The 24,438-nt window shown below is 30.0% G+C and overlaps 2 long non-coding RNA genes across 17 annotated transcripts; both read right to left on the reverse strand.

The window, feature by feature from the left end:
* Positions 1 to 1,184: 1,184 nt before the first annotated feature.
* LOC126769080 (uncharacterized) lies at positions 1,185 to 16,457 on the reverse strand. Of its 16 annotated transcripts, none has more exons than XR_007669314.1 (4): positions 16,052 to 16,449; positions 15,362 to 15,569; positions 2,205 to 2,315; positions 1,185 to 1,555 (listed from the first exon to the last, which is right to left on the reverse strand). It is a non-coding gene; the product is annotated as an uncharacterized LOC126769080 (long non-coding RNA). The 16 variants fall into 16 exon arrangements; XR_007669320.1 differs by lacking the exon at positions 2,205 to 2,315 and adding an exon at positions 14,781 to 14,891; XR_007669323.1 differs by lacking the exons at positions 2,205 to 2,315; positions 15,362 to 15,569; positions 16,052 to 16,449 and adding exons at positions 10,586 to 10,696; positions 11,167 to 11,374; positions 11,857 to 12,248.
* Positions 16,458 to 17,653: 1,196 nt separating this feature from the next.
* On the reverse strand, positions 17,654 to 20,649 carry LOC126769078 (uncharacterized). The gene is made up of 4 exons (XR_007669308.1): positions 20,244 to 20,649; positions 19,557 to 19,764; positions 18,976 to 19,086; positions 17,654 to 18,326 (listed from the first exon to the last, which is right to left on the reverse strand). It is a non-coding gene; the product is annotated as an uncharacterized LOC126769078 (long non-coding RNA).
* Positions 20,650 to 24,438: the final 3,789 nt, after the last annotated feature.

The following is a 24,438-nucleotide window of genomic DNA, read 5'->3' on the forward strand; positions in this document are numbered from 1 at the left end:
TTAGTCAGATCCACGATAAGTGACTGCGTGTACCACGATTGTGTCGCGCGATATTTTACAGCCCAATTTTAAAAACGCGCTTTTTTTTTTTTTAAATAAGCGCATTGACATAACAACCCATACGTTACATTTCTGCGACAACCTTATCGCGCTACTTAAAATCATCGTGTGCACCTGAAAGTTAAGTCTAGCATGCACTCGTCCATACAATTACGAAAATCACATTTACGAATCCGCTTATTTCTGTTTTAATTTAAACTCGACTCCTATCCGAGTTTAATTTCTAGTATAGTATTGGAATTGCCGTCCTCTACAAATCTAAAAAAAAAAATTAACTTTATTCGGTAAATTGTAGGATTGATTTCTTTATATATCTATTTACTTACATTGCTAAAATAAACAAATTGATTATAGTTGATAATTTATTAAAAAATATAATTAAGTAATAAATTATAATAAGGTACAATATGTACTATATATGTATATAGAAAACATAAGTAATAATTACTTTTGTTGCCTATGACTTTTATTGTAATTGAAAGCCTGTAATTTTATTTTATCATTGTTGTCAAAATCGACAATTTTGCCTATTAAAAGTCTATTAACTCCTTTTAACACCAACTATTGACTATTAAATTAATAGATAAATTAATTAAATAATCAACTAATATCAATTTATGAAATCACATCTGCAATTTATAAAGAAAAAAAATTTATTTGTTATTTCAGGAGAAACCGCTTAGACATATAACAATCATTAAATAAATTTCATTTAGCAATTGAACAAAATCATCACATGCGTTAAACAAAGACTTTTTCGTGTAATCAATTGCATAATTAGAGGAAACGGGATCAATTTCCGATTTTAGCAAATCAAACGAACAATTTTTAAATATTTTATTTTTGCTTTTTTTGATTACATGGCCTGCGACATATTTTTTTGCTTCCTCGTGCAAAATTGAGTCAGTAGATTTGATTTCATGCATTGTGGTAATCAAAGAATCAACTTCACATGCAAATTCAGGAGGATCTAAAGAATCACATTTCTCTGATAATAAAAATTTCATTGACTAGCGGTTGATAGTCATCTTTTTCACAATCAGCACTAATGGAATGAGATGAATTCATATTATTAATCAACAGTGTCTTGTAGGCGTTCATAAATTGCATGCATGTGGGTTTAACATTTCTGATTCCATTACTTCGGATACAGCAAAGGAAATTCTCGAGGGGATCTTGATTAAAATTTCTGGTTAATATGTTTTGTGATTTTAAATTGTTCATTTATATATTTCCACATTTCCTTAAAGGTATTTATGTTGTGTATCCAATTTTGAACAAATAGCACTTTTTCATACATAATTCGTTCTGTGCCATCACGATATTTTACCACCCTTTCAAATGAAATTCGATTTCGATTTCAAACGAATTCGACACCCCCTGAGAACTTTAGCCGTATCACGGTATGGGTGGCCATTAAAAGAGTCATATAATTTGTCAAAGACGAGTAGTAGATCAGCAGTGTCTTCACACTCCGCTGGTAAGATTCTGCTTTCTGTAACAAGGAAAGATTATTTGAATTGCCAGCCAATCAAAATTTTTTTTTTTTTTATTATTCTTGCATTTCAATATTAAAAAAATTAAAGTTGGTAAAATTAATTTCCTTCACAGGTTGTGTGTAGCAAGAACGAGCAAATATATAATAAGCATTAAACTTTCGACATTAAAAATGTCAAAAGAATTAAGTTATCAGATACAGCAGTGTATCTCTTAAAACAAAAATAATTAGGTCTTAAAATTCAAAGTGTATCTAGTGAACTATCTCATATTAAGTGTGAGCAACAAGTTAACATATCACACACCTACATAATAAAATAAAAAAGTAGAAATAACTAAAAATAAAAACTTTTTGAAAAGATATTTTTATAATTTTTTTGTTTATAATGGCGTTTCAAAGATTAAAATAAATAAATATATTCTGCATACAGAATTTATTATGACAGATAAATTCTCTTATCTAAAGCACTATTCAACGAATTCCACATGAAACCCTTTCATATGATACATTCATTGAAATGTACCGCTGCGACATACACACTAGACAAGAAATAGGAGCAATATAATTTATTTTTAACTTTTGATTACACTCATATTTTTCCACGTATTTGAATCAGACGGACAAATGTATCATCACTTGTACCAACCTGAAAAACATTTTTGCTTTATGCTTTTTTTAGTAGCCTTATCCGTCAAAATTGCAGTACCTGTCTCAATAGATTTTTCTGTGGATGTTGATGCACAAATAGACATATCATCTGTAATAATAAGAATTATGTTATAATTTTTCTCTACAAGTAATCTTTTTATACAAAGTCTTAAGATGTTATTCATGTTACAAATAAAAATTATCTAGCATATTATCTAGTAGTGGCCTGTCCCAACTTTATATGGGTGGACATTTATTTTGGAACAACGAGTTGCCTATATGTTTATCAGCTATCTGTGTGTCAAATGTAATCCAAATCCTTTTCAAACAAAAAAACAAATCTTTTTTCTTGATAATATTAGTGTGGTTAATTAAGAAGGGGTACAAGTAAACCACTGAAAGTACTATTAGTTACCTTCATCCTGCTTTGCATACATACATGCTATAATATATCAATAAAAAAGGAATTTTTAAAAAGTCGAGTCATAAATTAATCGTAAATTATTTTGTTTCTCTAAATATGTTGACACTGAGTGTCTAACTAAAATGATATTTGTAAGTATGTCAACCAACTCTCACCTTTCTTAATATACAGAGTTGGAATAGCATTTCTTGTTAGCCTGTTGCTTGGTAATATGTAATAATTTTCAAAATTGTTTATTACATAACCTTAATTGGTTATAGATATACATATTTCCTTTCTCTGTGGTGTCATTCTCTAACACTGCTTTCCAGATTTCAAACCTTTCTACATCTTTTTCAGGCTTATGGAAATGATGCAGAGGACCTGAAATTTAATATATTTTTATTAAAGCCAGTTAAAGATGATAAACATCATTATAATTACATGCCAAGTATACTGATATCAATTTTCGGTAAAAAAAAATAAAAATTTGTAAGGAGAAATTTTATATACGGATTTTTTTTTTTTTTTTTTGTGAAGATAAAATATTTAATGGAAAAACTAGAGAATCCACAATATTCGGCCACTATTTAGTTATTAGTTCATACAAATGGCCAAATGTAAGAATTCAAAATGATCATTCACACATAATCCAATAGTTGATTATGCTGTATGCCGCAAATGTATCAGTCCACTTCGGAACAATGAGCACTGTTTTTTAACATTGCAATGCGTTGGGGTTTGTACCTACCCAAAAGGAAAGAAGGAAAGGCGGAAAGGAAATGCACTGGTAGTTTATATACAAATTGACGGGACTACGACAGTCGTCCTATGCACACGTTTATAATTTCAATTGTATTACTTACCTTCTGCATTACACCCGAAATAACAGTTAGATCGTGGGCTTTTCGGTATCTTCGCCATCATCAGCCTAAAAATGTTGCCGGGGTTTGTCAAGTGAAGAGTATGAGACTGTGTCCGTAAAAAATAGCCAAATAACAATAAAAGAAGCACTATCAGGGTCCGTTAAGCGCGCCAAGGTCAAAATAAAAGTGAAAAATCTATATCAAAGCAGAGAAAACAACGCACACACAACACATAGAACAAACTCGACAAGAAATATTTCAAGTTTTCTAACGTTTAGTTTAAAAACTTCGATACATCACATAGTATTGCCATTGCAAAATTGTGATCTTTAATAAATTTATTCGTAGTAAAAATGTAAAATGAATTTGATTTTATCTTATAAACAATATTTTTATATTGATTTTTCGATTTATAAATGAAATCAAATTCATTTTCATGCGATGACCGAATAATTATTTTCTCATCACTCCCGCCATTAGGGGTGACATTGAAGAACAAAATACCGCAAAAATTATTCTACGGAAACTAGCCCCATCTAACGTAGAGGACGAGTCAACTAAGTCACATAAAAACGTTTGAATTGCACTAGATGTCGCTACAGAGCTCGATTGTCATGTTTTCATAAATTTTTATTTTTAAATAGCTAAATTCGAAAAATCAATATAAAAATATTGTTTATAAGATACCCACCCTATATCTTGTATATCATATTAGTCAGATCCACGATAAGTGACTGCGTGTACCACGATTGTGTCGCGCGATATTTTACAGCCCAATTTTAAAAACGCGCTTTTTTTTTTTTTAAATAAGCGCATTGACATAACAACCCATACGTTACATTTCTGCGACAACCTTATCGCGCTACTTAAAATCATCGTGTGCACCTGAAAGTTAAGTCTAGCATGCACTCGTCCATACAATTACGAAAATCACATTTACGAATCCGCTTATTTCTGTTTTAATTTAAACTCGACTCCTATCCGAGTTTAATTTCTAGTATAGTATTGGAATTGCCGTCCTCTACAAATCTAAAAAAAAAAATTAACTTTATTCGGTAAATTGTAGGATTGATTTCTTTATATATCTATTTACTTACATTGCTAAAATAAACAAATTGATTATAGTTGATAATTTATTAAAAAATATAATTAAGTAATAAATTATAATAAGGTACAATATGTACTATATATGTATATAGAAAACATAAGTAATAATTACTTTTGTTGCCTATGACTTTTATTGTAATTGAAAGCCTGTAATTTTATTTTATCATTGTTGTCAAAATCGACAATTTTGCCTATTAAAAGTCTATTAACTCCTTTTAACACCAACTATTGACTATTAAATTAATAGATAAATTAATTAAATAATCAACTAATATCAATTTATGAAATCACATCTGCAATTTATAAAGAAAAAAAATTTATTTGTTATTTCAGGAGAAACCGCTTAGACATATAACAATCATTAAATAAATTTCATTTAGCAATTGAACAAAATCATCACATGCGTTAAACAAAGACTTTTTCGTGTAATCAATTGCATAATTAGAGGAAACGGGATCAATTTCCGATTTTAGCAAATCAAACGAACAATTTTTAAATATTTTATTTTTGCTTTTTTTGATTACATGGCCTGCGACATATTTTTTTGCTTCCTCGTGCAAAATTGAGTCAGTAGATTTGATTTCATGCATTGTGGTAATCAAAGAATCAACTTCACATGCAAATTCAGGAGGATCTAAAGAATCACATTTCTCTGATAATAAAAATTTCATTGACTAGCGGTTGATAGTCATCTTTTTCACAATCAGCACTAATGGAATGAGATGAATTCATATTATTAATCAACAGTGTCTTGTAGGCGTTCATAAATTGCATGCATGTGGGTTTAACATTTCTGATTCCATTACTTCGGATACAGCAAAGGAAATTCTCGAGGGGATCTTGATTAAAATTTCTGGTTAATATGTTTTGTGATTTTAAATTGTTCATTTATATATTTCCACATTTCCTTAAAGGTATTTATGTTGTGTATCCAATTTTGAACAAATAGCACTTTTTCATACATAATTCGTTCTGTGCCATCACGATATTTTACCACCCTTTCAAATGAAATTCGATTTCGATTTCAAACGAATTCGACACCCCCTGAGAACTTTAGCCGTATCACGGTATGGGTGGCCATTAAAAGAGTCATATAATTTGTCAAAGACGAGTAGTAGATCAGCAGTGTCTTCACACTCCGCTGGTAAGATTCTGCTTTCTGTAACAAGGAAAGATTATTTGAATTGCCAGCCAATCAAAATTTTTTTTTTTTTTATTATTCTTGCATTTCAATATTAAAAAAATTAAAGTTGGTAAAATTAATTTCCTTCACAGGTTGTGTGTAGCAAGAACGAGCAAATATATAATAAGCATTAAACTTTCGACATTAAAAATGTCAAAAGAATTAAGTTATCAGATACAGCAGTGTATCTCTTAAAACAAAAATAATTAGGTCTTAAAATTCAAAGTGTATCTAGTGAACTATCTCATATTAAGTGTGAGCAACAAGTTAACATATCACACACCTACATAATAAAATAAAAAAGTAGAAATAACTAAAAATAAAAACTTTTTGAAAAGATATTTTTATAATTTTTTTGTTTATAATGGCGTTTCAAAGATTAAAATAAATAAATATATTCTGCATACAGAATTTATTATGACAGATAAATTCTCTTATCTAAAGCACTATTCAACGAATTCCACATGAAACCCTTTCATATGATACATTCATTGAAATGTACCGCTGCGACATACACACTAGACAAGAAATAGGAGCAATATAATTTATTTTTAACTTTTGATTACACTCATATTTTTCCACGTATTTGAATCAGACGGACAAATGTATCATCACTTGTACCAACCTGAAAAACATTTTTGCTTTATGCTTTTTTTAGTAGCCTTATCCGTCAAAATTGCAGTACCTGTCTCAATAGATTTTTCTGTGGATGTTGATGCACAAATAGACATATCATCTGTAATAATAAGAATTATGTTATAATTTTTCTCTACAAGTAATCTTTTTATACAAAGTCTTAAGATGTTATTCATGTTACAAATAAAAATTATCTAGCATATTATCTAGTAGTGGCCTGTCCCAACTTTATATGGGTGGACATTTATTTTGGAACAACGAGTTGCCTATATGTTTATCAGCTATCTGTGTGTCAAATGTAATCCAAATCCTTTTCAAACAAAAAAACAAATCTTTTTTCTTGATAATATTAGTGTGGTTAATTAAGAAGGGGTACAAGTAAACCACTGAAAGTACTATTAGTTACCTTCATCCTGCTTTGCATACATACATGCTATAATATATCAATAAAAAAGGAATTTTTAAAAAGTCGAGTCATAAATTAATCGTAAATTATTTTGTTTCTCTAAATATGTTGACACTGAGTGTCTAACTAAAATGATATTTGTAAGTATGTCAACCAACTCTCACCTTTCTTAATATACAGAGTTGGAATAGCATTTCTTGTTAGCCTGTTGCTTGGTAATATGTAATAATTTTCAAAATTGTTTATTACATAACCTTAATTGGTTATAGATATACATATTTCCTTTCTCTGTGGTGTCATTCTCTAACACTGCTTTCCAGATTTCAAACCTTTCTACATCTTTTTCAGGCTTATGGAAATGATGCAGAGGACCTGAAATTTAATATATTTTTATTAAAGCCAGTTAAAGATGATAAACATCATTATAATTACATGCCAAGTATACTGATATCAATTTTCGGTAAAAAAAAATAAAAATTTGTAAGGAGAAATTTTATATACGGATTTTTTTTTTTTTTTTTTGTGAAGATAAAATATTTAATGGAAAAACTAGAGAATCCACAATATTCGGCCACTATTTAGTTATTAGTTCATACAAATGGCCAAATGTAAGAATTCAAAATGATCATTCACACATAATCCAATAGTTGATTATGCTGTATGCCGCAAATGTATCAGTCCACTTCGGAACAATGAGCACTGTTTTTTAACATTGCAATGCGTTGGGGTTTGTACCTACCCAAAAGGAAAGAAGGAAAGGCGGAAAGGAAATGCACTGGTAGTTTATATACAAATTGACGGGACTACGACAGTCGTCCTATGCACACGTTTATAATTTCAATTGTATTACTTACCTTCTGCATTACACCCGAAATAACAGTTAGATCGTGGGCTTTTCGGTATCTTCGCCATCATCAGCCTAAAAATGTTGCCGGGGTTTGTCAAGTGAAGAGTATGAGACTGTGTCCGTAAAAAATAGCCAAATAACAATAAAAGAAGCACTATCAGGGTCCGTTAAGCGCGCCAAGGTCAAAATAAAAGTGAAAAATCTATATCAAAGCAGAGAAAACAACGCACACACAACACATAGAACAAACTCGACAAGAAATATTTCAAGTTTTCTAACGTTTAGTTTAAAAACTTCGATACATCACATAGTATTGCCATTGCAAAATTGTGATCTTTAATAAATTTATTCGTAGTAAAAATGTAAAATGAATTTGATTTTATCTTATAAACAATATTTTTATATTGATTTTTCGATTTATAAATGAAATCAAATTCATTTTCATGCGATGACCGAATAATTATTTTCTCATCACTCCCGCCATTAGGGGTGACATTGAAGAACAAAATACCGCAAAAATTATTCTACGGAAACTAGCCCCATCTAACGTAGAGGACGAGTCAACTAAGTCACATAAAAACGTTTGAATTGCACTAGATGTCGCTACAGAGCTCGATTGTCATGTTTTCATAAATTTTTATTTTTAAATAGCTAAATTCGAAAAATCAATATAAAAATATTGTTTATAAGATACCCACCCTATATCTTGTATATCATATTAGTCAGATCCACGATAAGTGACTGCGTGTACCACGATTGTGTCGCGCGATATTTTACAGCCCAATTTTAAAAACGCGCTTTTTTTTTTTTTAAATAAGCGCATTGACATAACAACCCATACGTTACATTTCTGCGACAACCTTATCGCGCTACTTAAAATCATCGTGTGCACCTGAAAGTTAAGTCTAGCATGCACTCGTCCATACAATTACGAAAATCACATTTACGAATCCGCTTATTTCTGTTTTAATTTAAACTCGACTCCTATCCGAGTTTAATTTCTAGTATAGTATTGGAATTGCCGTCCTCTACAAATCTAAAAAAAAAAATTAACTTTATTCGGTAAATTGTAGGTTTGATTTCTTTATATATCTATTTACTTACATTGCTAAAATAAACAAATTGATTATAGTTGATAATTTATTAAAAAATATAATTAAGTAATAAATTATAATAAGGTACAATATGTACTATATATGTATATAGAAAACATAAGTAATAATTACTTTTGTTGCCTATGACTTTTATTGTAATTGAAAGCCTGTAATTTTATTTTATCATTGTTGTCAAAATCGACAATTTTGCCTATTAAAAGTCTATTAACTCCTTTTAACACCAACTATTGACTATTAAATTAATAGATAAATTAATTAAATAATCAACTAATATCAATTTATGAAATCACATCTGCAATTTATAAAGAAAAAAAATTTATTCTTTAAATTTGTTATTTCAGGAGAAACCGCTTAGACATATAACAATCATTAAATAAATTTCATTTAGCAATTGAACAAAATCATCACATGCGTTAAACAAAGACTTTTTCGTGTAATCAATTGCATAATTAGAGGAAACGGGATCAATTTCCGATTTTAGCAAATCAAACGAACAATTTTTAAATATTTTATTTTTGCTTTTTTTGATTACATGGCCTGCGACATATTTTTTTGCTTCCTCGTGCAAAATTGAGTCAGTAGATTTGATTTCATGCATTGTGGTAATCAAAGAATCAACTTCACATGCAAATTCAGGAGGATCTAAAGAATCACATTTCTCTGATAATAAAAATTTCATTGACTAGCGGTTGATAGTCATCTTTTTCACAATCAGCACTAATGGAATGAGATGAATTCATATTATTAATCAACAGTGTCTTGTAGGCGTTCATAAATTGCATGCATGTGGGTTTAACATTTCTGATTCCATTACTTCGGATACAGCAAAGGAAATTCTCGAGGGGATCTTGATTAAAATTTCTGGTTAATATGTTTTGTGATTTTAAATTGTTCATTTATATATTTCCACATTTCCTTAAAGGTATTTATGTTGTGTATCCAATTTTGAACAAATAGCACTTTTTCATACATAATTCGTTCTGTGCCATCACGATATTTTACCACCCTTTCAAATGAAATTCGATTTCGATTTCAAACGAATTCGACACCCCCTGAGAACTTTAGCCGTATCACGGTATGGGTGGCCATTAAAAGAGTCATATAATTTGTCAAAGACGAGTAGTAGATCAGCAGTGTCTTCACACTCCGCTGGTAAGATTCTGCTTTCTGTAACAAGGAAAGATTATTTGAATTGCCAGCCAATCAAAATTTTTTTTTTTTTTATTATTCTTGCATTTCAATATTAAAAAAATTAAAGTTGGTAAAATTAATTTCCTTCACAGGTTGTGTGTAGCAAGAACGAGCAAATATATAATAAGCATTAAACTTTCGACATTAAAAATGTCAAAAGAATTAAGTTATCAGATACAGCAGTGTATCTCTTAAAACAAAAATAATTAGGTCTTAAAATTCAAAGTGTATCTAGTGAACTATCTCATATTAAGTGTGAGCAACAAGTTAACATATCACACACCTACATAATAAAATAAAAAAGTAGAAATAACTAAAAATAAAAACTTTTTGAAAAGATATTTTTATAATTTTTTTGTTTATAATGGCGTTTCAAAGATTAAAATAAATAAATATATTCTGCATACAGAATTTATTATGACAGATAAATTCTCTTATCTAAAGCACTATTCAACGAATTCCACATGAAACCCTTTCATATGATACATTCATTGAAATGTACCGCTGCGACATACACACTAGACAAGAAATAGGAGCAATATAATTTATTTTTAACTTTTGATTACACTCATATTTTTCCACGTATTTGAATCAGACGGACAAATGTATCATCACTTGTACCAACCTGAAAAACATTTTTGCTTTATGCTTTTTTTAGTAGCCTTATCCGTCAAAATTGCAGTACCTGTCTCAATAGATTTTTCTGTGGATGTTGATGCACAAATAGACATATCATCTGTAATAATAAGAATTATGTTATAATTTTTCTCTACAAGTAATCTTTTTATACAAAGTCTTAAGATGTTATTCATGTTACAAATAAAAATTATCTAGCATATTATCTAGTAGTGGCCTGTCCCAACTTTATATGGGTGGACATTTATTTTGGAACAACGAGTTGCCTATATGTTTATCAGCTATCTGTGTGTCAAATGTAATCCAAATCCTTTTCAAACAAAAAAACAAATCTTTTTTCTTGATAATATTAGTGTGGTTAATTAAGAAGGGGTACAAGTAAACCACTGAAAGTACTATTAGTTACCTTCATCCTGCTTTGCATACATACATGCTATAATATATCAATAAAAAAGGAATTTTTAAAAAGTCGAGTCATAAATTAATCGTAAATTATTTTGTTTCTCTAAATATGTTGACACTGAGTGTCTAACTAAAATGATATTTGTAAGTATGTCAACCAACTCTCACCTTTCTTAATATACAGAGTTGGAATAGCATTTCTTGTTAGCCTGTTGCTTGGTAATATGTAATAATTTTCAAAATTGTTTATTACATAACCTTAATTGGTTATAGATATACATATTTCCTTTCTCTGTGGTGTCATTCTCTAACACTGCTTTCCAGATTTCAAACCTTTCTACATCTTTTTCAGGCTTATGGAAATGATGCAGAGGACCTGAAATTTAATATATTTTTATTAAAGCCAGTTAAAGATGATAAACATCATTATAATTACATGCCAAGTATACTGATATCAATTTTCGGTAAAAAAAAATAAAAATTTGTAAGGAGAAATTTTATATACGGATTTTTTTTTTTTTTTTTTGTGAAGATAAAATATTTAATGGAAAAACTAGAGAATCCACAATATTCGGCCACTATTTAGTTATTAGTTCATACAAATGGCCAAATGTAAGAATTCAAAATGATCATTCACACATAATCCAATAGTTGATTATGCTGTATGCCGCAAATGTATCAGTCCACTTCGGAACAATGAGCACTGTTTTTTAACATTGCAATGCGTTGGGGTTTGTACCTACCCAAAAGGAAAGAAGGAAAGGCGGAAAGGAAATGCACTGGTAGTTTATATACAAATTGACGGGACTACGACAGTCGTCCTATGCACACGTTTATAATTTCAATTGTATTACTTACCTTCTGCATTACACCCGAAATAACAGTTAGATCGTGGGCTTTTCGGTATCTTCGCCATCATCAGCCTAAAAATGTTGCCGGGGTTTGTCAAGTGAAGAGTATGAGACTGTGTCCGTAAAAAATAGCCAAATAACAATAAAAGAAGCACTATCAGGGTCCGTTAAGCGCGCCAAGGTCAAAATAAAAGTGAAAAATCTATATCAAAGCAGAGAAAACAACGCACACACAACACATAGAACAAACTCGACAAGAAATATTTCAAGTTTTCTAACGTTTAGTTTAAAAACTTCGATACATCACATAGTATTGCCATTGCAAAATTGTGATCTTTAATAAATTTATTCGTAGTAAAAATGTAAAATGAATTTGATTTTATCTTATAAACAATATTTTTATATTGATTTTTCGATTTATAAATGAAATCAAATTCATTTTCATGCGATGACCGAATAATTATTTTCTCATCACTCCCGCCATTAGGGGTGACATTGAAGAACAAAATACCGCAAAAATTATTCTACGGAAACTAGCCCCATCTAACGTAGAGGACGAGTCAACTAAGTCACATAAAAACGTTTGAATTGCACTAGATGTCGCTACAGAGCTCGATTGTCATGTTTTCATAAATTTTTATTTTTAAATAGCTAAATTCGAAAAATCAATATAAAAATATTGTTTATAAGATACCCACCCTATATCTTGTATATCATATTAGTCAGATCCACGATAAGTGACTGCGTGTACCACGATTGTGTCGCGCGATATTTTACAGCCCAATTTTAAAAACGCGCTTTTTTTTTTTTTAAATAAGCGCATTGACATAACAACCCATACGTTACATTTCTGCGACAACCTTATCGCGCTACTTAAAATCATCGTGTGCACCTGAAAGTTAAGTCTAGCATGCACTCGTCCATACAATTACGAAAATCACATTTACGAATCCGCTTATTTCTGTTTTAATTTAAACTCGACTCCTATCCGAGTTTAATTTCTAGTATAGTATTGGAATTGCCGTCCTCTACAAATCTAAAAAAAAAAATTAACTTTATTCGGTAAATTGTAGGTTTGATTTCTTTATATATCTATTTACTTACATTGCTAAAATAAACAAATTGATTATAGTTGATAATTTATTAAAAAATATAGTTAAGTAATAAATTATAATAAGGTACAATATGTACTATATATGTATATAGAAAACATAAGTAATAATTACTTTTGTTGCCTATGACTTTTATTGTAATTGAAAGCCTGTAATTTTATTTTATCATTGTTGTCAAAATCGACAATTTTGCCTATTAAAAGTCTATTAACTCCTTTTAACACCAACTATTGACTATTAAATTAATAGATAAATTAATTAAATAATCAACTAATATCAATTTATGAAATCACATCTGCAATTTATAAAGAAAAAAAATTTATTCTTTAAATTTGTTATTTCAGGAGAAACCGCTTAGACATATAACAATCATTAAATAAATTTCATTTAGCAATTGAACAAAATCATCACATGCGTTAAACAAAGACTTTTTCGTGTAATCAATTGCATAATTAGAGGAAACGGGATCAATTTCCGATTTTAGCAAATCAAACGAACAATTTTTAAATATTTTATTTTTGCTTTTTTTGATTACATGGCCTGCGACATATTTTTTTGCTTCCTCGTGCAAAATTGAGTCAGTAGATTTAATTTCATGCATTGTGGTAATCAAAGAATCAACTTCACATGCAAATTCAGGAGGATCTAAAGAATCACATTTCTCTGATAATAAAAATTTCATTGACTAGCGGTTGATAGTCATCTTTTTCACAATCAGCACTAATGGAATGAGATGAATTCATATTATTAATCAACAGTGTCTTGTAGGCGTTCATAAATTGCATGCATGTGGGTTTAACATTTCTGATTCCATTACTTCGGATACAGCAAAGGAAATTCTCGAGGGGATCTTGATTAAAATTTCTGGTTAATATGTTTTGTGATTTTAAATTGTTCATTTATATATTTCCACATTTCCTTAAAGGTATTTATGTTGTGTATCCAATTTTGAACAAATAGCACTTTTTCATACATAATTCGTTCTGTGCCATCACGATATTTTACCACCCTTTCAAATGAAATTCGATTTCGATTTCAAACGAATTCGACACCCCCTGAGAACTTTAGCCGTATCACGGTATGGGTGGCCATTAAAAGAGTCATATAATTTGTCAAAGACGAGTAGTAGATCAGCAGTGTCTTCACACTCCGCTGGTAAGATTCTGCTTTCTGTAACAAGGAAAGATTATTTGAATTGCCAGCCAATCAAAATTTTTTTTTTTTTTATTATTCTTGCATTTCAATATTAAAAAAATTAAAGTTGGTAAAATTAATTTCCTTCACAGGTTGTGTGTAGCAAGAACGAGCAAATATATAATAAGCATTAAACTTTCGACATTAAAAATGTCAAAAGAATTAAGTTATCAGATACAGCAGTGTATCTCTTAAAACAAAAATAATTAGGTCTTAAAATTCAAAGTGTATCTAGTGAACTATCTCATATTAAGTGTGAGCAACAAGTTAACATATCACACACCTACATAATAAAATAAAAAAGTAGAAATAACTAAAAATAAAAACTTTTTGAAAAGATATTTTTATAATTTTTTTGTTTATAATGGCGTTTCAAAGATTAAAATAAATAAATATATTCTGCATACAGAATTTATTATGACAGATAAATTCTCTTATCTAAAGCACTATTCAACGAATTCCACATGAAACCCTTTCATATGATACATTCATTGAAATGTACCGCTGCGACATACACACTAGACAAGAAATAGGAGCAATATAATTTATTTTTAACTTTTGATTACACTCATATTTTTCCACGTATTTGAATCAGACGGACAAATGTATCATCACTTGTACCAACCTGAAAAACATTTTTGCTTTATGCTTTTTTTAGTAGCCTTATCCGTCAAAATTGCAGTACCTGTCTCAATAGATTTTTCTGTGGATGTTGATGCACAAATAGACATATCATCTGTAATAATAAGAATTATGTTATAATTTTTCTCTACAAGTAATCTTTTTATACAAAGTCTTAAGATGTTATTCATGTTACAAATAAAAATTATCTAGCATATTATCTAGTAGTGGCCTGTCCCAACTTTATATGGGTGGACATTTATTTTGGAACAACGAGTTGCCTATATGTTTATCAGCTATCTGTGTGTCAAATGTAATCCAAATCCTTTTCAAACAAAAAAACAAATCTTTTTTCTTGATAATATTAGTGTGGTTAATTAAGAAGGGGTACAAGTAAACCACTGAAAGTACTATTAGTTACCTTCATCCTGCTTTGCATACATACATGCTATAATATATCAATAAAAAAGGAATTTTTAAAAAGTCGAGTCATAAATTAATCGTAAATTATTTTGTTTCTCTAAATATGTTGACACTGAGTGTCTAACTAAAATGATATTTGTAAGTATGTCAACCAACTCTCACCTTTCTTAATATACAGAGTTGGAATAGCATTTCTTGTTAGCCTGTTGCTTGGTAATATGTAATAATTTTCAAAATTGTTTATTACATAACCTTAATTGGTTATAGATATACATATTTCCTTTCTCTGTGGTGTCATTCTCTAACACTGCTTTCCAGATTTCAAACCTTTCTACATCTTTTTCAGGCTTATGGAAATGATGCAGAGGACCTGAAATTTAATATATTTTTATTAAAGCCAGTTAAAGATGATAAACATCATTATAATTACATGCCAAGTATACTGATATCAATTTTCGGTAAAAAAAAATAAAAATTTGTAAGGAGAAATTTTATATACGGATTTTTTTTTTTTTTTTTTGTGAAGATAAAATATTTAATGGAAAAACTAGAGAATCCACAATATTCGGCCACTATTTAGTTATTAGTTCATACAAATGGCCAAATGTAAGAATTCAAAATGATCATTCACACATAATCCAATAGTTGATTATGCTGTATGCCGCAAATGTATCAGTCCACTTCGGAACAATGAGCACTGTTTTTTAACATTGCAATGCGTTGGGGTTTGTACCTACCCAAAAGGAAAGAAGGAAAGGCGGAAAGGAAATGCACTGGTAGTTTATATACAAATTGACGGGACTACGACAGTCGTCCTATGCACACGTTTATAATTTCAATTGTATTACTTACCTTCTGCATTACACCCGAAATAACAGTTAGATCGTGGGCTTTTCGGTATCTTCGCCATCATCAGCCTAAAAATGTTGCCGGGGTTTGTCAAGTGAAGAGTATGAGACTGTGTCCGTAAAAAATAGCCAAATAACAATAAAAGAAGCACTATCAGGGTCCGTTAAGCGCGCCAAGGTCAAAATAAAAGTGAAAAATCTATATCAAAGCAGAGAAAACAACGCACACACAACACATAGAACAAACTCGACAAGAAATATTTCAAGTTTTCTAACGTTTAGTTTAAAAACTTCGATACATCACATAGTATTGCCATTGCAAAATTGTGATCTTTAATAAATTTATTCGTAGTAAAAATGTAAAATGAATTTGATTTTATCTTATAAACAATATTTTTATATTGATTTTTCGATTTATAAATGAAATCAAATTCATTTTCATGCGATGACCGAATAATTATTTTCTCATCACTCCCGCCATTAGGGGTGACATTGAAGAACAAAATACCGCAAAAATTATTCTACGGAAACTAGCCCCATCTAACGTAGAGGACGAGTCAACTAAGTCACATAAAAACGTTTGAATTGCACTAGATGTCGCTACAGAGCTCGATTGTCATGTTTTCATAAATTTTTATTTTTAAATAGCTAAATTCGAAAAATCAATATAAAAATATTGTTTATAAGATACCCACCCTATATCTTGTATATCATATTAGTCAGATCCACGATAAGTGACTGCGTGTACCACGATTGTGTCGCGCGATATTTTACAGCCCAATTTTAAAAACGCGCTTTTTTTTTTTTTAAATAAGCGCATTGACATAACAACCCATACGTTACATTTCTGCGACAACCTTATCGCGCTACTTAAAATCATCGTGTGCACCTGAAAGTTAAGTCTAGCATGCACTCGTCCATACAATTACGAAAATCACATTTACGAATCCGCTTATTTCTGTTTTAATTTAAACTCGACTCCTATCCGAGTTTAATTTCTAGTATAGTATTGGAATTGCCGTCCTCTACAAATCTAAAAAAAAAAATTAACTTTATTCGGTAAATTGTAGGTTTGATTTCTTTATATATCTATTTACTTACATTGCTAAAATAAACAAATTGATTATAGTTGATAATTTATTAAAAAATATAATTAAGTAATAAATTATAATAAGGTACAATATGTACTATATATGTATATAGAAAACATAAGTAATAATTACTTTTGTTGCCTATGACTTTTATTGTAATTGAAAGCCTGTAATTTTATTTTATCATTGTTGTCAAAATCGACAATTTTGCCTATTAAAAGTCTATTAACTCCTTTTAACACCAACTATTGACTATTAAATTAATAGATAAATTAATTAAATAATCAACTAATATCAATTTATGAAATCACATCTGCAATTTATAAAGAAAAAAAATTTATTCTTTAAATTTGTTATTTCAGGAGAAACCGCTTAGACATATAACAATCATTAAATAAATTTCATTTAGCAATTGAACAAAATCATCACATGCGTTAAACAAAGACTTTTTCGTGTAATCAATTGCATAATTAGAGGAAACGGGATCAATTTCCGATTTTAGCAAATCAAACGAACAATTTTTAAATATTTTATTTTTGCTTTTTTTGATTACATGGCCTGCGACATATTTTTTTGCTTCCTCGTGCAAAATTGAGTCAGTAGATTTAATTTCATGCATTGTGGTAATCAAAGAATCAACTTCACATGCAAATTCAGGAGGATCTAAAGAATCACATTTCTCTGATAATAAAAATTTCATTGACTAGCGGTTGATAGTCATCTTTTTCACAATCAGCACTAATGGAATGAGATGAATTCATATTATTAATCAACAGTGTCTTGTAGGCGTTCATAAATTGCATGCATGTGGGTTTAACATTTCTGATTCCATTACTTCGGATACAGCAAAGGAAATTCTCGAGGGGATCTTGATTAAAATTTCTGGTTAATATGTTTTGTGATTTTAAATTGTTCATTTATATATTTCCACATTTCCTTAAAGGTATTTATGTTGTGTATCCAATTTTGAACAAATAGCACTTTTTCATACATAATTCGTTCTGTGCCATCACGATATTTTACCACCCTTTCAAATGAAATTCGATTTCGATTTCAAACGAATTCGACACCCCCTGAGAACTTTAGCCGTATCACGGTATGGGTGGCCATTAAAAGAGTCATATAATTTGTCAAAGACGAGTAGTAGATCAGCAGTGTCTTCACACTCCGCTGGTAAGATTCTGCTTTCTGTAACAAGGAAAGATTATTTGAATTGCCAGCCAATCAAAATTTTTTTTTTTTTTATTATTCTTGCATTTCAATATTAAAAAAATTAAAGTTGGTAAAATTAATTTCCTTCACAGGTTGTGTGTAGCAAGAACGAGCAAATATATAATAAGCATTAAACTTTCGACATTAAAAATGTCAAAAGAATTAAGTTATCAGATACAGCAGTGTATCTCTTAAAACAAAAATAATTAGGTCTTAAAATTCAAAGTGTATCTAGTGAACTATCTCATATTAAGTGTGAGCAACAAGTTAACATATCACACACCTACATAATAAAATAAAAAAGTAGAAATAACTAAAAATAAAAACTTTTTGAAAAGATATTTTTATAATTTTTTTGTTTATAATGGCGTTTCAAAGATTAAAATAAATAAATATATTCTGCATACAGAATTTATTATGACAGATAAATTCTCTTATCTAAAGCACTATTCAACGAATTCCACATGAAACCCTTTCATATGATACATTCATTGAAATGTACCGCTGCGACATACACACTAGACAAGAAATAGGAGCAATATAATTTATTTTTAACTTTTGATTACACTCATATTTTTCCACGTATTTGAATCAGACGGACAAATGTATCATCACTTGTACCAACCTGAAAAACATTTTTGCTTTATGCTTTTTTTAGTAGCCTTATCCGTCAAAATTGCAGTACCTGTCTCAATAGATTTTTCTGTGGATGTTGATGCACAAATAGACATATCATCTGTAATAATAAGAATTATGTTATAATTTTTCTCTACAAGTAATCTTTTTATACAAAGTCTTAAGATGTTATTCATGTTACAAATAAAAATTATCTAGCATATTATCTAGTAGTGGCCTGTCCCAACTTTATATGGGTGGACATTTATTTTGGAACAACGAGTTGCCTATATGTTTATCAGCTATCTGTGTGTCAAATGTAATCCAAATCCTTTTCAAACAAAAAAACAAATCTTTTTTCTTGATAATATTAGTGTGGTTAATTAAGAAGGGGTACAAGTAAACCACTGAAAGTACTATTAGTTACCTTCATCCTGCTTTGCATACATACATGCTATAATATATCAATAAAAAAGGAATTTTTAAAAAGTCGAGTCATAAATTAATCGTAAATTATTTTGTTTCTCTAAATATGTTGACACTGAGTGTCTAACTAAAATGATATTTGTAAGTATGTCAACCAACTCTCACCTTTCTTAATATACAGAGTTGGAATAGCATTTCTTGTTAGCCTGTTGCTTGGTAATATGTAATAATTTTCAAAATTGTTTATTACATAACCTTAATTGGTTATAGATATACATATTTCCTTTCTCTGTGGTGTCATTCTCTAACACTGCTTTCCAGATTTCAAACCTTTCTACATCTTTTTCAGGCTTATGGAAATGATGCAGAGGACCTGAAATTTAATATATTTTTATTAAAGCCAGTTAAAGATGATAAACATCATTATAATTACATGCCAAGTATACTGATATCAATTTTCGGTAAAAAAAAATAAAAATTTGTAAGGAGAAATTTTATATACGGATTTTTTTTTTTTTTTGTGAAGATAAAATATTTAATGGAAAAACTAGAGAATCCACAATATTCGGCCACTATTTAGTTATTAGTTCATACAAATGGCCAAATGTAAGAATTCAAAATGATCATTCACACATAATCCAATAGTTGATTATGCTGTATGCCGCAAATGTATCAGTCCACTTCGGAACAATGAGCACTGTTTTTTAACATTGCAATGCGTTGGGGTTTGTACCTACCCAAAAGGAAAGAAGGAAAGGCGGAAAGGAAATGCACTGGTAGTTTATATACAAATTGACGGGACTACGACAGTCGTCCTATGCACACGTTTATAATTTCAATTGTATTACTTACCTTCTGCATTACACCCGAAATAACAGTTAGATCGTGGGCTTTTCGGTATCTTCGCCATCATCAGCCTAAAAATGTTGCCGGGGTTTGTCAAGTGAAGAGTATGAGACTGTGTCCGTAAAAAATAGCCAAATAACAATAAAAGAAGCACTATCAGGGTCCGTTAAGCGCGCCAAGGTCAAAATAAAAGTGAAAAATCTATATCAAAGCAGAGAAAACAACGCACACACAACACATAGAACAAACTCGACAAGAAATATTTCAAGTTTTCTAACGTTTAGTTTAAAAACTTCGATACATCACATAGTATTGCCATTGCAAAATTGTGATCTTTAATAAATTTATTCGTAGTAAAAATGTAAAATGAATTTGATTTTATCTTATAAACAATATTTTTATATTGATTTTTCGATTTATAAATGAAATCAAATTCATTTTCATGCGATGACCGAATAATTATTTTCTCATCACTCCCGCCATTAGGGGTGACATTGAAGAACAAAATACCGCAAAAATTATTCTACGGAAACTAGCCCCATCTAACGTAGAGGACGAGTCAACTAAGTCACATAAAAACGTTTGAATTGCACTAGATGTCGCTACAGAGCTCGATTGTCATGTTTTCATAAATTTTTATTTTTAAATAGCTAAATTCGAAAAATCAATATAAAAATATTGTTTATAAGATACCCACCCTATATCTTGTATATCATATTAGTCAGATCCACGATAAGTGACTGCGTGTACCACGATTGTGTCGCGCGATATTTTACAGCCCAATTTTAAAAACGCGCTTTTTTTTTTTTTAAATAAGCGCATTGACATAACAACCCATACGTTACATTTCTGCGACAACCTTATCGCGCTACTTAAAATCATCGTGTGCACCTGAAAGTTAAGTCTAGCATGCACTCGTCCATACAATTACGAAAATCACATTTACGAATCCGCTTATTTCTGTTTTAATTTAAACTCGACTCCTATCCGAGTTTAATTTCTAGTATAGTATTGGAATTGCCGTCCTCTACAAATCTAAAAAAAAAAATTAACTTTATTCGGTAAATTGTAGGTTTGATTTCTTTATATATCTATTTACTTACATTGCTAAAATAAACAAATTGATTATAGTTGATAATTTATTAAAAAATATAATTAAAGTAATAAATTATAATAAGTACAATATGTACTATATATGTATATAGAAAACATAAGTAATAATTACTTTTGTTGCCTATGACTTTTATTGTAATTGAAAGCCTGTAATTTTATTTTATCATTGTTGTCAAAATCGACAATTTTGCCTATTAAAAGTCTATTAACTCCTTTTAACACCAACTATTGACTATTAAATTAATAGATAAATTAATTAAATAATCAACTAATATCAATTTATGAAATCACATCTGCAATTTATAAAGAAAAAAAATTTATTCTTTAAATTTGTTATTTCAGGAGAAACCGCTTAGACATATAACATTCATTAAATAAATTTCATTTAGCAATTGAACAAAATCATCACATGCGTTAAACAAAGACTTTTTCGTGTAATCAATTGCATAATTAGAGGAAACGGGATCAATTTCCGATTTTAGCAAATCAAACGAACAATTTTTTAAATATTTTTATTTTTGCTTTTTTTGATTACATGGCCTGCGACATATTTTTTTGCTTCCTCGTGCAAAATTGAGTCAGTAGATTTAATTTCATGCATTGTGGTAATCAAAGAAATCAACTTCACATGCAAATTCAGGAGGATCTAAAGAATCACATTTCTCTGATAATAAAAATTTCATTGACTAGCGGTTGATAGTCATCTTTTTCACAATCAGCACTAATGGAATGAGATGAATTCATATTATTAATCAACAGTGTCTTGTAGGCGTTCATAAATTGCATGCATGTGGGGTTTAACATTTCTGATTCCATTACTTCGGATACAGCAAAGGAAATTCTCGAGGGGATCTTGATTAAAATTTCTGGTTAATATGTTTTGTGATTTTAAATTGTTCATTTATATATTTCCACATTTCCTTAAAGGTATTTATGTTGTGATCCAATTTTGAACAAATAGCACTTTTTCATACATAATTCGTTCTGTGCCATCACGATATTTTACCACCCTTTCAAATGAATTCGATTTCGATTTCAAACGAATTCGACACCCCCTGAGAACTTTAGCCGTATCACGGTATGGGTGGCCATTAAAAGAGTCATATAATTTGTCAAAGACGAGTAGTAGATCAGCAGTGTCTTCACACTTCCGCTGGTAAGATTCTGCTTTCTGTAACAAGGAAAGATTATTTGAATTGCCAGCCAATCAAAATTTTTTTTTTTTTATTATTCTTGCATTTCAATATTAAAAAAATTAAAGTTGGTAAAATTATCATTTGGGCTCTGTAGCGACATCGTGATTCTGACCGATTTTAGCCACGATACATTTTATTTCTTCTTTCTTCTTTCCCTCAGGCCGCAGACCTGGAAGTCTTGGGAATTAAATTCCCAGGTCGAGCCAAAAAAAAGTTATTGGGCTTTTCTATCAGAAAATTCTCAGTAGCAGCCCGGAGTCTGGAAGTGTGTACACTCCTGTGCCTCGGAAAGTACGTAAAGACGTTGGTCCTGCTGCTGAACTCTTTCCGGTCGTGTCGGATTGCCGTCCCATCGGATTATGAGAGTTAGGGAATAGAAAGTGCACCTGTGTTTGCGCACACACTTGTACACTATAATATCTCCTGCGTAGTTGGCTAATCTCTCTTGAGATTGGCCGCCGTGGCCGAAATCGGTCTGGAGGACATTATTATTGTTATTTAGTACTTGTACGTACAAAATACTTAGAAAACGAGTACGCAAAATAAATATAAAAAATTTATGTAAGGTATAAAAGGGAATTGAGCCTAAGCACCGCACTTATATATTTGATGATAGAATTCACAGAGAATACAGATTTAAATTTTTTATGAGAGCGCGTAAAATATTGACCGGTCGGTTCGGATATCGATGAGACGAGACTAGTTTAACTTATGTGGCGCTGTAGTCGCACGTCCAACCAATAGGAACATTTCTATAGGTTTCCTGTATTATGAACGTAGGTTCATAATACTGTCTACACAGAAACTTTCTCTGTCTACGATTATGAATGAAGAAAGTACTCAAACCAATCCCAAAAAAGAAATAAAAACTAGATAAATTTTGTTTCTAAAGATTGTGTTGTCTCATAAATAAAAATAAAAATTATAAATTAAATTTGTAGAATACATTCTGATAAGAAATTAATTAGAAGCTTATTCCGGTTCGGAACAAAAAATAATAAAAAACACTATCGTAAGTAAAATAAGTTTTAAAAAGAATCATCAAACTTTTCGATTCCTCACATAACACATGTCATATCAAACATTTTCCGTGTGCAACTACTTAGTGCATTTCGTATTCTGGCACTCATTTCGGTATAAATTAATTATAAAACAATACTATGGTAAAATAAATGATAGCAATAGCGATGCTAACGATGTTTACAGACGTCTGTTGATGTTATATAGTGCTCCATTCCAAAAGGTCTTGTACTAACATAATTTGAACGGATAATGTTATGAATTCAAGGTTAAATAGGAAATGTTTACTTGAGTACATACCGAATATAATGTATTCGAATCCTAGTCCATCAGGAAGGACTCTAATATTTCTTATAAACAAAGTATCGGACCAAGCAAGCGTTTTTTTATCTTATAAAATTTTTAGGTTTACATTTTCACTAAAAAACGTTAAAGAAATGAATTCATTGATTTGAAAAGAACTTCGCAATGAATCGAGTTAACGAGCTTAAGGCATTTACGACATCTGCGTTCTTATCTAATAAAAAACGTTGACTTAACATCGTGAGCGAGAGGAATTCGTTATTGTGTACGAGTAGCGTAGGCGTAAGAACGTCAAAAATCATTTAGCGAAATATTTACATAAAATAATAAATAATACGTACGAATCATATCATCGTAGACAACTATTGGCATACAGTTAAAACCTCTAACAAAGAAATAAAGTCACGTAGTAATTATTTAAAATTAAAGGCCAACGTTTACCACTCAGTCTTACGTCAGATCACGATGCTCAGGAGATTAACTATATGAATTTCGGCTATTTACTTATTAACCTCTTCTCTTCTTTTAAAGTAAACAAAAATTAAACACTTCTAAATTTAGAGGTGCTT

The sequence above is a fragment of the Nymphalis io genome, chromosome 6 (assembly GCF_905147045.1).
Source record: "Nymphalis io chromosome 6, ilAglIoxx1.1, whole genome shotgun sequence".
Taxonomy (NCBI): Eukaryota; Metazoa; Arthropoda; class Insecta; order Lepidoptera; family Nymphalidae; genus Nymphalis; species Nymphalis io.